Genomic DNA, 12,142 nt, shown 5'->3' on the forward strand with positions numbered 1-12,142 from the left:
CAGAGCCAGCCATGTAGTTGCTGTTGTCATTGTCGTTGTTTAGTATGTCAGAAGGTGAGGAAGAGCAAAAACGCAGACGGTAACCCTGGGCAGAGAAAAAAATCCTAAATAACACAGGTCTCCAGAAATCATTCTTTTGCTTGTATTTCCACAATGGCTGGTTCTGTAATCAGATTAGCCAAATATTTATAGAATTTCTACCTTCCCACTATGCTTTACAGACATAAACAGTGTGATTCGTTTGTGTGGAAAAGTTCATTGAGGTCAAGGGTAGGAACTGCATTTGACTCTGCCACTTACAGGCTGTCCACCTACATGTGTACCAGCTTATGTGTTTTTAAGACACGGAGGATCCTTCCTACCCTCAGGATTGTCTTGAGAATTGAATGGTGTGAGACCTGGTAAAGCAGCTGCCACCAAGAGGCCACCCAATCAGTGGTGGGTCTTTTTCCGTTCCATTCCACATTTTACCCACTGTTCACCATCCTGCTCAAACACACACACACACACACACACACACATCACAAGTCTTACTCTGAGAAGTTTTGTTGACATTTCCCACGGAAAAAAACAAATGGAACCATTTTCAAGAGGAAAAACTCAACGGCACACAAGATGAAGACTGTACAGGGCACCTCTACTCCCAGTGAAGAAGGATTGGTGACTGGAAGCAGCAAAGAGACACCTATTCCCCTGTCCTCCCCTGTTCTGACAGGAATAGGAGTAGAGGACACCAGGGCACCTAAATCTGGCTAGGAATCTGCTGAGTGAAAGGCAGAGCCTAGTACCCCTGGCTGGTTATGAGGTCAAGGCTGCATATTCAAGCCCCATAAGGAGATTGATCCTGGCAGCAATCTTATTCCTGGCCCTGACCTGCTCACTGTGCTTCCATTGGATGGAGGAGCTATGTCTGGGGGCTGGGAGGAGTAAAGGCTCATTGCATCCATTCCCATCATCAGAAAAAAAATTTAAAGCATAGATCCTATTAACAGATGTCCTTTTTTTTTTTTTCTGCGGTACGCGGGCCTCTCACTGTCGTGGCCTCTCCTGTTGAGGAGCACAGGCTCCGGACGCGCAGGCTCAGCGGCCATGGTTCACGGGCCTAACTGCTCTGTGGCATGTGGGGTCTTCCTGGACCGGGGCACGAACCTGTGCCCCCTGCATCGGCAGGCGGACTCCCAACCACTGCGCCACCAGGGAAGCCCAACAGATGTCCTTTTAATATCAATACGTGAGAGGTACCACAAATAAACAGGGCCCTGGAATGTAAAGAAGAACTGTATTACTTAGATGAAACATTCAGCTGCTATAACAAAAGTCAAAATAAGAGTGGCTTAAAGATGATGGCTTATTTCTCTCTCACAGAAGAATCCAAGCGCAAATAATCCAGGGCAATAAGGCAGCTCCACAATAGCAGGAAGCCAGGTTCCTTCTAGCATGTTGCTCTGAAGGCCTCAACACACGATTTCCATTTTGTAATCTCAGATGCATATTTGGGCCCCATTATTTTGCATACATTCCAACCAGAAGAAAGGGGAAAGAGCAAAGTCAAGCCACCACCCTTCCCTTTTGTTTAAAGATACAACTAGAAAGTCGTGCACATTACCTGAATTCATACCCCAATGACTACAACCTAGTAACAAGGAATTTAGATACCTAGCTGCAAGGGAAGCTGGGAGATGCAGTCTTATTTTGTGTGGCCACGTGCTTAGCACAATTGGGGGTGGGGGTATTTTGGTTTCCATAACAAAGTACCACAGACTGGGTGGCTTAAAACAGCAGAGATTTATTCCCTCACAGTTTCAGAAGCCCAAAGCCCAAAAATCAAGGTGTTGGCAGAGTTGGTTCCTTCCAGAGGCTCTGAGGGAGAACCCATCCCATTCCTCTCTCCTAGCTTCTGGGGGTTGCTGGAAATCCTTGGGATCCTTGGCTTCTGGCTGCATCCCTCCAATTTCTCCATCCACCATCACCTGGCCTCAGTATCTCTGTATCCAAATCTTCTTTTCCTTTCTCTTATGAGGACACCAGTCATCTTAACGTGAGGTCGAACCACGAAGATTCTATTTCCAAATAGGGTCACATTCAGAGGTACCAGGGGTTAGGACTTGAACATATTTTTTGGAGGATACAAGTCAACCCACCCCAGGGGGTTACTACTGGAATAAGAAGAGGACATTGGTGAACAATAGCACCCCTGCCCCAGGACACCAGGAAAGTGTATCAGGGGACATCTGCCAAGACATCAGAATTCACATCCCTGCTCCAGTCTGCCTAGAAGTGAACCCAACCAACATTTCTCCTCTGCAGACCCTTCATCTTCTAGGCAGGTCATTTCTTGTGTCCCCCAGACTAATTTGCTCTGCCTCCATGGATCCACATCTGGGAATGTCCTCAAGGCTCCTCCCCTCAGCCAAGTCTTAACTGGCTGCTTCCAAGGCTTTTCCTTCTGTCCCACAGTGACTGACAGCTGCCACCCTGGGGAGCAGGGCCACATCATGACCCTGTGGAACCGAAACACTTTGCCTTCCTGGGCCCTCCTCTCTATGAAAAAATTATTATTATTATTAACTTTTTTTTTTTTTTTTTTGCAGTACGCGGGCCTCTCACTGTTGTGGCCTCTCCCGTTGCGGAGCACAGGCTCCGGACGCGCAGGCTCAGCGGCCATGGCCCACGGGCCCAGCCGCTCCGCGGCACGTGGGATCTTCCCGGACCAGGGCACGAACCCATATCCCCTGCGTCGGCAGGCGGACTCTCAACCACTGTGCCACCAGGGAAGCCCTATTATTATTAATTTTATTTATGTTTATATTAAAATTCTATTTTACGACTGCATTGGTATATGTACTAATATTATACAGGAAAATATTTTCTTCAACCTAAAAGATTTTTTCTCATTGTTTTAGAAAAACTAAAACATTTTCTGAGTCCTTAAAAGCACTAAGGACAATAGGCACCGTCCTGCTGGCTTAATGGTACGTCGCTCCTGCTGGGGAGGATGGTAAGAGGGACAGGAGAAATGGCACCCAGCCACCAGATCTGAGCACAGATTCTGATCAGAGCATGGGAAGGACTGCCCACCACTCCACACCCCCCACCAGGCCCTAAGACACTCTATTTGCTCTCAGCACAAGTTAGGAATATGGAACAAGGCACCGAACACCTCATTGTTGGGTTGGAAGGGCAGCCTCCTCTCAGGGTAGGAAACAAACTTCCTCACTCCAGATGTGTTCCCACCACTGCTGTCAACACAATGTGACTTGGAAGAAGTGTGGCCACCCCATCCAACATGGCGGATACACGGGAGGATCTGCCTGCTTTTCAACATTGAGAACTGCTCAGTCCTGCCCCACAAATCTGACCAGTCCCAGAATACCTTTCATCCCACACTAGTCTCCTTTATTTTATAACCCATGTGGATTTCAAATCTGTTATTTCCTGATGCATTAGTTTCAACACATAAGATTTGTAAGACTCATTTATTAGGGTGACCAACTCATCCTAGTTGGCCCAGGACCTTCGTGGTTTGGACACTGAAACCCGTGCATCCCGCAAAACCTCTCAATTTGGGGCAAACCAGGACAGTAGGTCAATGTTTAATGATATCCAAGCTTCATCCTCCTCTGCTGACATTTGTGTGTTTAGACCAACAAGATGAAAAGCACGGAAACGAATGTTTAAGTAGCAATAGTAATTCTGGAAAGTTCTAGTAGGGTCCAAAGTTACACTTGGCAAGATGGACACAGGCATTGAATCCTTGGTGTGGAAAGGGATGGCTGCAAGTCAGCCCCCTCTTTTCTGGGCTCCCTGGAATAGTCTCTTCCATAAATATTTTAAATGATTTGCCAAAGGAGAAAAGAAATTTGGGCAGTGGTTCTCCAACCACAGTGCACTTAAGAGTAAACTGAAGAACATGTTAAAAATACGCCTTTCTGAGCCCTACCCCCCCACACACACCCAGAGAGTTTAGCTTGGGAGTGTCTAAAAAGCAGTCTTTTTAACAAGAACCCCGAGGGATCCTGAGGCACATAGTGGGTGGAGCACACTTTTCAAGGGTCTGCAGTAGGGGGGAAGGTGTGAGAATTACTTCCCCTTTCACTGCAAGTAAGGCAAAACCATGCAGCAAGGAACATTTAGTGTCAGGACAGCTGTTATCCAAAAAGCACTTTCTTGTAAATCTTGAGATTGTCGGAACACCTAAAGCAAAGCATATCTGAGTTAATCCAGATAACTATGGTCTGTGTACATACACATGCTGTGTAGTGTATAGACCCATATAGCTATCAATATAATGTATGCATAGAAAATGGCATACATAAGATCACAGCTGTTAAAGTGACACTAGGGAACAGGTACCCATTAAGCCTTTATACATAGGAATGCTATGGTGGTGTTTAACACATGTATATTAACACATCTGGAGTCCTGTTCTGACTACATTAAATCTGAGATGGCCATAAGATGACCAAATAGAGATGATAAATGGACAGTTGGATCAAAAGCCTACAGCTCTGGGGTTTGGTTAGGGGTCAGGTTAGGTGTAGAGATAGATTTAGGGAGTGACCCACATAAGGTTTCCAGGTCTTCAGTAAAACACAGGCTACAGGGGCTGGGGTTTTAATGCCAAGGCAAGGTCAGAGACACCATAGCCCCAGAGGCAGGAGCCTGGTTCCCTACCTGGAAGCAGGAACTGGTAGAACTTGGGCTCTTTATCCACCAACAGAAATGACAGTGTCTGTTCATCAGCTCAGGCTACAGCTCAAAGGCCAGGTGTGGAAGTCCTTTGTCTCTTGAGGTAAAAACCCTAATTCATTATCTCTCAGTACAGAAACTCATGGAGGAGAGCATAGGATTGTCCTGTGGGCACTCCACAGCCCAAGACATCAACAGGAAAAAAATTCCCACAGACAACATCCCCAAGGGAAGATGCACTCAGGCCAGAATCACAGAATATATGAGGAAAAAGCCAAAAGCATGGCAGGCAATCGGCATACGCCACACCTCCAACCCTCATCCCAGGAAGAGGAAGAAATCACACCTGCAGAGCTAGAGGTAATAAGACAATCGGAAAGGGACTTTGAAATTGGTTCAGTTGGAAATAGAAAATCATTTAACGGTTTTGAGAAAAAGCCAGACATGCTGAAAGGGGTGTTTTACAATTATTAGTGTGGCAATGACATGAAGAATTCAACAGAGAAAGGTGTGATTAGAGGCAGCAAGAATAGAAATATATCTCCTTCTTCTGAACACCCCTACAATTTAACCTGCACATCTCTTACGACTTTATGACCTCACCACTTTATTCCATGTTTTAAAGCTGCTTTCACATATATAAACCGTATAAAGGAATTTGCCAAGGGCTTCCCTGGTGGCGCCGTGGTTAAGAATCCGCCAATGCAGGGGACACGGGTTCGAGCCCTGGTCCAGGAAGATCCCACATGCCACGGAGCAACTAAGCCCGTGTGCCACAACTACTGAGCCTGCGCTCTAGAGCCTGCAAGCCACAACAACTGAGCCCACAGGCCACAACTACTGAAGCCTGTGTGCCTAGAGCCCGTGCTCCGCAACAAAGAGTAGCCACGACTCTCCGCAACTAGAGAAAGCCTGCGCGCGGCAGCAAAGACCCAACGCAGCCAAAAGTAAATAATGAATAAATAAATAAACAAACAAACATGTCCATTTAAAAAAAAAAAGGAATTTGCTGAACTCAAAGATCTCTCTATATATACACATGTATATCTTTCTGTATCTCCCACAGCACCTAACATAGTGTGCTGGGCACACAGGAGAATCTCCATAAATGTTTCATGAATAAATGATCCAGCACATGAACAAGCACCATGTTAGAAGGTGATTGATCAGAACCTTGCTCCGTGGACCTCTGACTTGAACTGGAGCACAAAACCAAGCTGATGGCACATCATTAGTTCATCTCCCTGGGACCAGCTAGGTTCCCTAAACTGGTCTCTTCTTAGCCTATGTGGACGTCATCTGTCAATGTATTTAAAACTCAGGTGGATTCAGTGACAGCCTTAAGCCCTGTCACCCTGCGGAAAATCTTTTGCTATGTGTGAATTTCCCCGGTGCAGATGGTTGTATAACTTGTCTTCCTCTTCCAATTGATTGTCAGCTTAGACACATTTGACTCTACATGAGAGCAGGCTTTGCCCTAAATCTGACTACCCCATTGCTAATCAGTTAGAGCCCTTCTCCTTCCCTCTTTGAGGAAAAGGTCCTAATGTAATGACCAAGCCCTGGGAAACAGCAATAACTTAAGATCCTGCACAGGAGCACAATCTTACCGCATTGCATAGCAGAGAAGCAAAGATTGCAGCCCCTCCTGAGGGGACCAGAGCCATGCTCATTGCCAAAGCTTTCCTGTGTGCTGGTGGTGATGGGAATGATGACGACAGCGATGACGATGACACAAAGCTATCTTTTATCGACCGTCTAATATTGCCGGGCATTATCCTAGCCATCTTTAATATAACTTGGCATAACATTCTCACAAGAATCCAATTAAAAAGGTTCTAGCACGCCCATTTTACAGATGAGAACATTGAAGAGGAAGGAAGTTAAATAAGTCATCCTTTGTAAAAAATCTAGTAGGTGTCAAAGCCGGGATTCAAACCCAGGTCAGCCTGAATGTAGTTTGTATTCTTTCCACCTCCCCACACTGCCTCCAAGTGCCCAGGCTCCAACGAAACATCCAGCAGCAGCCCCCAGCCACTTTGAATAACTGCCTCGAGGACTTCAGATGATGTACAGGGGTTTTGGAGCTGGAATTGTTTCCCAGGAGACTGGAAGCAGGCACCAGCTTCCTGAGTTTTTATTCCAGTTTCATTCATGGCCTCTTGAAGAGACTGACTAAATAAACCTGGTTTCATCATGCTGCCCCCATTCCACTCCACAGAGAACGAGCTGATCCTGCCCAGCTCCGGATTTTCGTGCCCCCAATGTGAAGGCAACTACCCACCCACATGGCCAAAGCAACTGCAAATAAATAGCTCTGAAATTGTAATGGGCTTCTTTTGGGATACAGAGTAAGGCCATAATGGAGAAATAGTATTCACAGCACATTCTGGTACTTACATCATTGAAAGGGTCCATTGCCAGCGTGGTCAAAACACACTGTACTGGCTAGCTCTCTAGCTCAAAATAACTGCAGAATTAATTATTTTAAAGGGTTTCAAGAAACTTAAAATGAGTGGTTTTTTTAAAATGATTCTACAAACCACATGACCATCAACAAGCCAATAGGAGAAATAAACTGTGGTCCAGGGACACTGTGAACTATTAGAAATTAGTAAAAATAGATGCATTGCATTACAGCTACTTGCAACAACATGGATGAACCTTAGAAACATAATAACCAGGCAAGACATAGGATCTAATGACTCAAAATCAAGAAGAAAAATAAATAAGTAACAGAAAAAACAGTGATGCAGATATTACTTATCCAATAGGAAATGTAAAAGTTATTATTAATGCGTTCCCCAAAACAGGAACGGAAAGGATGGAGAATTTTCCCCAGAAACTGGAATCTGTTCAGGAAAGGGTCAAATGGGAATCCTAGAATGAAAATAATAAAATTACTGAAATTAAGAATTGAATAGATAGGTTCAAAAGCAGATTAGATGTAGCCAAAGAGAGGATAATAAAGCACAGAGGAAAAGAATGAAAAGGGAGAGGGGGGCAGAGCCTGAGAGATCTAGAGACATGGTAAAAACATCTAGCACATTCGTAACTGGAGTCCCAGGTGGAGAGGAAAGAGATAACAGGATAAAAGCAACTGTTAAAGAGGGACTTCCCTGGTGGTGCAGTGGTTAAGAATCCGCCTGCCAATGCAGGAGACATGGGTTCGAAAAATCCGGGAAAATCCCACAGGCCGCGGAGCAACTAAGACCATGCGCCACAACTACTGAGCCTGTGCTCCAGAGCCCGTGAGCCACAACTACAGAGCCCTCGTGCCACAACTACTGAAGCCTGTACACCTAGAGCCTGTGCTCCACAACAAAGAGAAACCACCACAATGAGGAGACCGCACACCCCAATGAAGTGTAGCCCCTGCTCATCGCAACTCGAGAAAGCCCACGCACAGCAACGAAGACCCAACACAGCCAAAAATAAATAAATAAATAAGTGTGTTAAAAAAAAAAAAAGCAACTGTTAAAGAAATGCTGGCTGAGAATTCTCCAAAAATTATGAAAGATATTAAGCCACAAAATAAAGAATTTCTACAACAGTATGGAGATTCCTCAAAAAATTAAGACTAGAAATAACATACAATCCAGCAACTCCAGTTCTGGATATTTATCCAAAGAATACAAAAATACTAATTTGAAAGATATATGCACCCCAATATTCATAGCAGCATATTTACAATAGCCAAGATATAGAGGCAACCTAAGTGTTCATCAACAGATGAATGGGTAAAGAAAATGTGGTGTATATATACGATGGAATACTACTCGGCCATGAAGAAGAGTGAAATCTTTCCATTTGTGACAAAATGGATGGACCTAGAGGGTATTATGCTAAGTGCAATAAGCCAAACCAAGAAAGACAAGTACCGTGTGATTGCACTCATATGTGGAATATAAAAAACAAACAAAGAATAATAAAAAATGACCAAACCAAACAAACACATAGATACAGAGAACAGAGTAGTGGTTACCAGAAGGGGAGGGGAGGGAGGGTGAAATGGGTAAAGGGGGTAAAGTGAATGGTGACAGGTGGAAGCTAAACTTTTGGTGGTGAGTACACTGTAGCGTATACAGAATTAGAAATATAATGTTGTAAACATGAAACTTATATAATGTTGTAAACCAATGTTACCACAATAAAAAAATTAATTTAAAATGTTTTAACCTGAAAAAAGAAAGATTTTCCACAACCCCCAAGCAAGATAAATACAAAGAAATAAGCACAGAAAAATTGCTGAAAACCAAAGAAAAGGAGAAAAACATTAAAAGTAGCCAGGGAAGGGGTGGGGAACCCACATTTTTTCAAAATAGCAACAGTAAAGCTGATAGCTAAAAGCAATAGAAAAATGGGAACCAGAAGATAGTTAAAGGAAATTTTTTAAGTGCTGAAAGAAAGTAATTGCTAACCTAAAATTCAATGCTCAGTGAAAATAATCTTCAAAAGTGAAGCCATAGTAAAGATATTTTCAGGCAAACAAAAACCGAGAGAATTTATCATTAATATATCTGTGTTAAAAGAAACACTAAAAGGATTTTTTCCGGCAGAAAGTAAATAATTCCAGATGGAAGCATAGTAATGCACAAAGGAATAAACAGCACCAAAAATGTAAAATGTATGGATAAATCTAAATTCATATTTACTGTATAAAACAATAATACTAATGTTTTGGGGTTTCAAAATATATAGAGAATTAAATATATGTTAACAATAGCACAAAAGACAAGAAGAAGGTAGTGGAATTAAAGTGTTGTAAGGTTCTTTCATCATCCAGGATGTGAAACAAATACTCATTTAAGGTAGGTTATAATAAAATAATGGTACATGTTGCAACCTCTAGGGTAATCACTAAAGAATAATAAAATAATGTACCAATAACAAGCTAATGGAGTAGGAAAATTGAATAATTTTTGAATGCATGATTAATCCAAACAAGGAAAGAAAGGAGAGCAGATTTAATAAAAACCACATGGAACAAAAAGAAAGTAAATAGTAAGATGATCAGTGTAAACCTTAATATCAATAATTACTTTAAATATAAATGGATGAAAGTCTCCAATTAGAAGACAAAGATTGTGAGACTGGATAAAAATAAATAAAATCTGACTACATGCAACTTACCAGTAACACAACTTAAACATATGGATACAGAAAGAAAAGTTGTGCGGCAGTTTCAAAACACAGGCACAAATCCTTTGCCACTCCTCTCATTAAGAAGTGGGGGTTTAACTCCCCTCCCCAATCTGGACAGTCTTGTGACTCCTTCAACTAATAAAGAATGGCGCGGGACTTCCCTGGCAGCGCAGTGGTTAAGAATCTACCTGCCAATGCAGGGGACGCAGGTTTGAGCCCTGGTCCGGGAAGATCCCATATGCCGTGGAGCAACTAAGCCCATGCACCACAACTACTGAGCCTGCGGTCTAGAGCCCGCAAGCCACAACTACTGAGCTCTCGTGCCACAACTACTGAAGCCCGCGCACCTAGATCCCATGTTCCACAACAAGAGAAGCCACCGCAATGAGAAGCCTGTGCACCGCAACAAAGAGTAGTCCCTGCTTGCCACAACTAGAGAAAGCCTATGCGCAGCAACAAAGACCCAACGCAGCCAAAAAACAAGTGTATTCGTAAAAAAAAAAAAAAAAAAAAAGAATGGCAGAAGTAACACTTTCAAACACTTTCAAAAATCTAGTAACACCTAGATTTTTCAAAGCTAGGTCATAGAAGGCTATGCAACTTAGGCCTTGTTCAGTGATATTCTCACTTGCAGAGCTCTGAGCCACTGTGTAAGAAGCCTGACTGCCCTGAGGCTGCCAGCATAGCCCAAGCTACATGGGAAGTCTTCACTGAGCTCAGTGTCCAGTTATCCTGGTCCAGGTACAAGCCAGGTGAGTGAAAAAGTCTTCAGACGATTCCAACTCCCAACCATTCAAGTCTTTCCAGCCACGATTCCAGACATCATAGAGCAGAGATAAGGCATCTCTGCTATGCTCTGTCCAAATTCCTGACCCACAAAACCTATGATGGAGACAAAAGAGTTGTTGGTTTATGCCACTAAGTTTTGAAGTGCTTTGTTATACAGCAACAGATAACTGGAAAGTGTTTGAAACTAAAAGGATGGATGGAAAAAGATACTCAAAGCAAAGATTAATCAAAAGAAAGGTAGTGTATCTAAACAAGTATCAAACAAAATAAACTTTAAGGCAAGCAATTTTACTGAATAATATTTCCTAATGAAAAAAGGCTTGGTAAAACAGAAAAATATAGCAATTCTAAACTTGTACACACATAATAACATAGCTTCAAAATATATAAAGCAAAAACTGACAGAATGAGGGGAAGAAAATACAGATCCACAAGTATAGTTGGAGATTTTTACGTACTTCTACGGGTATATTTTAAAGGATTAACATCATTCAGATACATTCTCTGATGACAGATAAACTGAGCAAGAGGTCCAAAACAGAACCATAACTAGGAAACCTCCAGATGTTTAGAAATTAAGAAATATACTTTTCTAAATAATCCATAGATCAAAGTTAAAATTTTACATTAAAATATCAAGCTTCTAACAAAACAAAAATGACAAAAATACCATCAATAAAGAAAAAAGGCAAACACGGGATGGGAGAAGATGTTGGCAATACATATGGAGATTAGAAAATATTTTGAACTGAATGGCGGTGAAACATATGAAAAATTAATGGATGCAACTGAAATAGAGATCAAGAGAAATAGCCCAGTACACCCACTAAAATGGCTAAAAATTTTTTGCTCAACTAACAATATGAAGTGTTGGCAAAGTTGTACAGCAACTAGAATTCAAACATATTGCTGGTGGTACAGTATGTAAATTGGTACAACCACTTGGGAAAATTGTTTGGAAGTTTCTATTATTATATGTTCATACTCTATGACACAACAATTATATTCCTTTTATACCCAACAGAAATGAGTACATACATGCACCAAAAGACATATACAGGAAAGTTCATGGCAGCTTTCTTTATAACAACAAAAAAATGGACACAACACAAATGTCTATTAACAGTAGAATGAATGAACTGGGTGGTTTATTCACACAACAGAATATCACTCAACCAATGAAAAAGAATGAAATGCTAATACATATGGTTAGATGAACATGGATGAATCTCACAAATACAATGCTGACTGAAAGAAGGCAGACACAAGATTACAAACCTAATAATTCCAAAACTAATCTTTGGAGACATGAGTCAGAACAGCTGTTACCTTGCAGTGAAAGTGGGTGAATAACTGACAGGAAAGGGGTGTCAGGGAAGCTTCTGCAGTACCAGTAATGGGCCACATCTTGATCTAGGTGTGGTCACATAAGTGTATACTTTGTAAAAACTAATCAAGCTGTACACTGAAGTTTTGTGAATTTTACTGTGATGTATGTTATACTTTAATTTTTTTTAGG

Source organism: Delphinapterus leucas, chromosome 21 (genome assembly GCF_059928025.1).
Source record: "Delphinapterus leucas isolate spDelLeu-1000000601 "Yukka" chromosome 21, BTC_Dleu_Yukka2, whole genome shotgun sequence".
Classification (NCBI taxonomy): domain Eukaryota; kingdom Metazoa; phylum Chordata; class Mammalia; order Artiodactyla; family Monodontidae; genus Delphinapterus; species Delphinapterus leucas.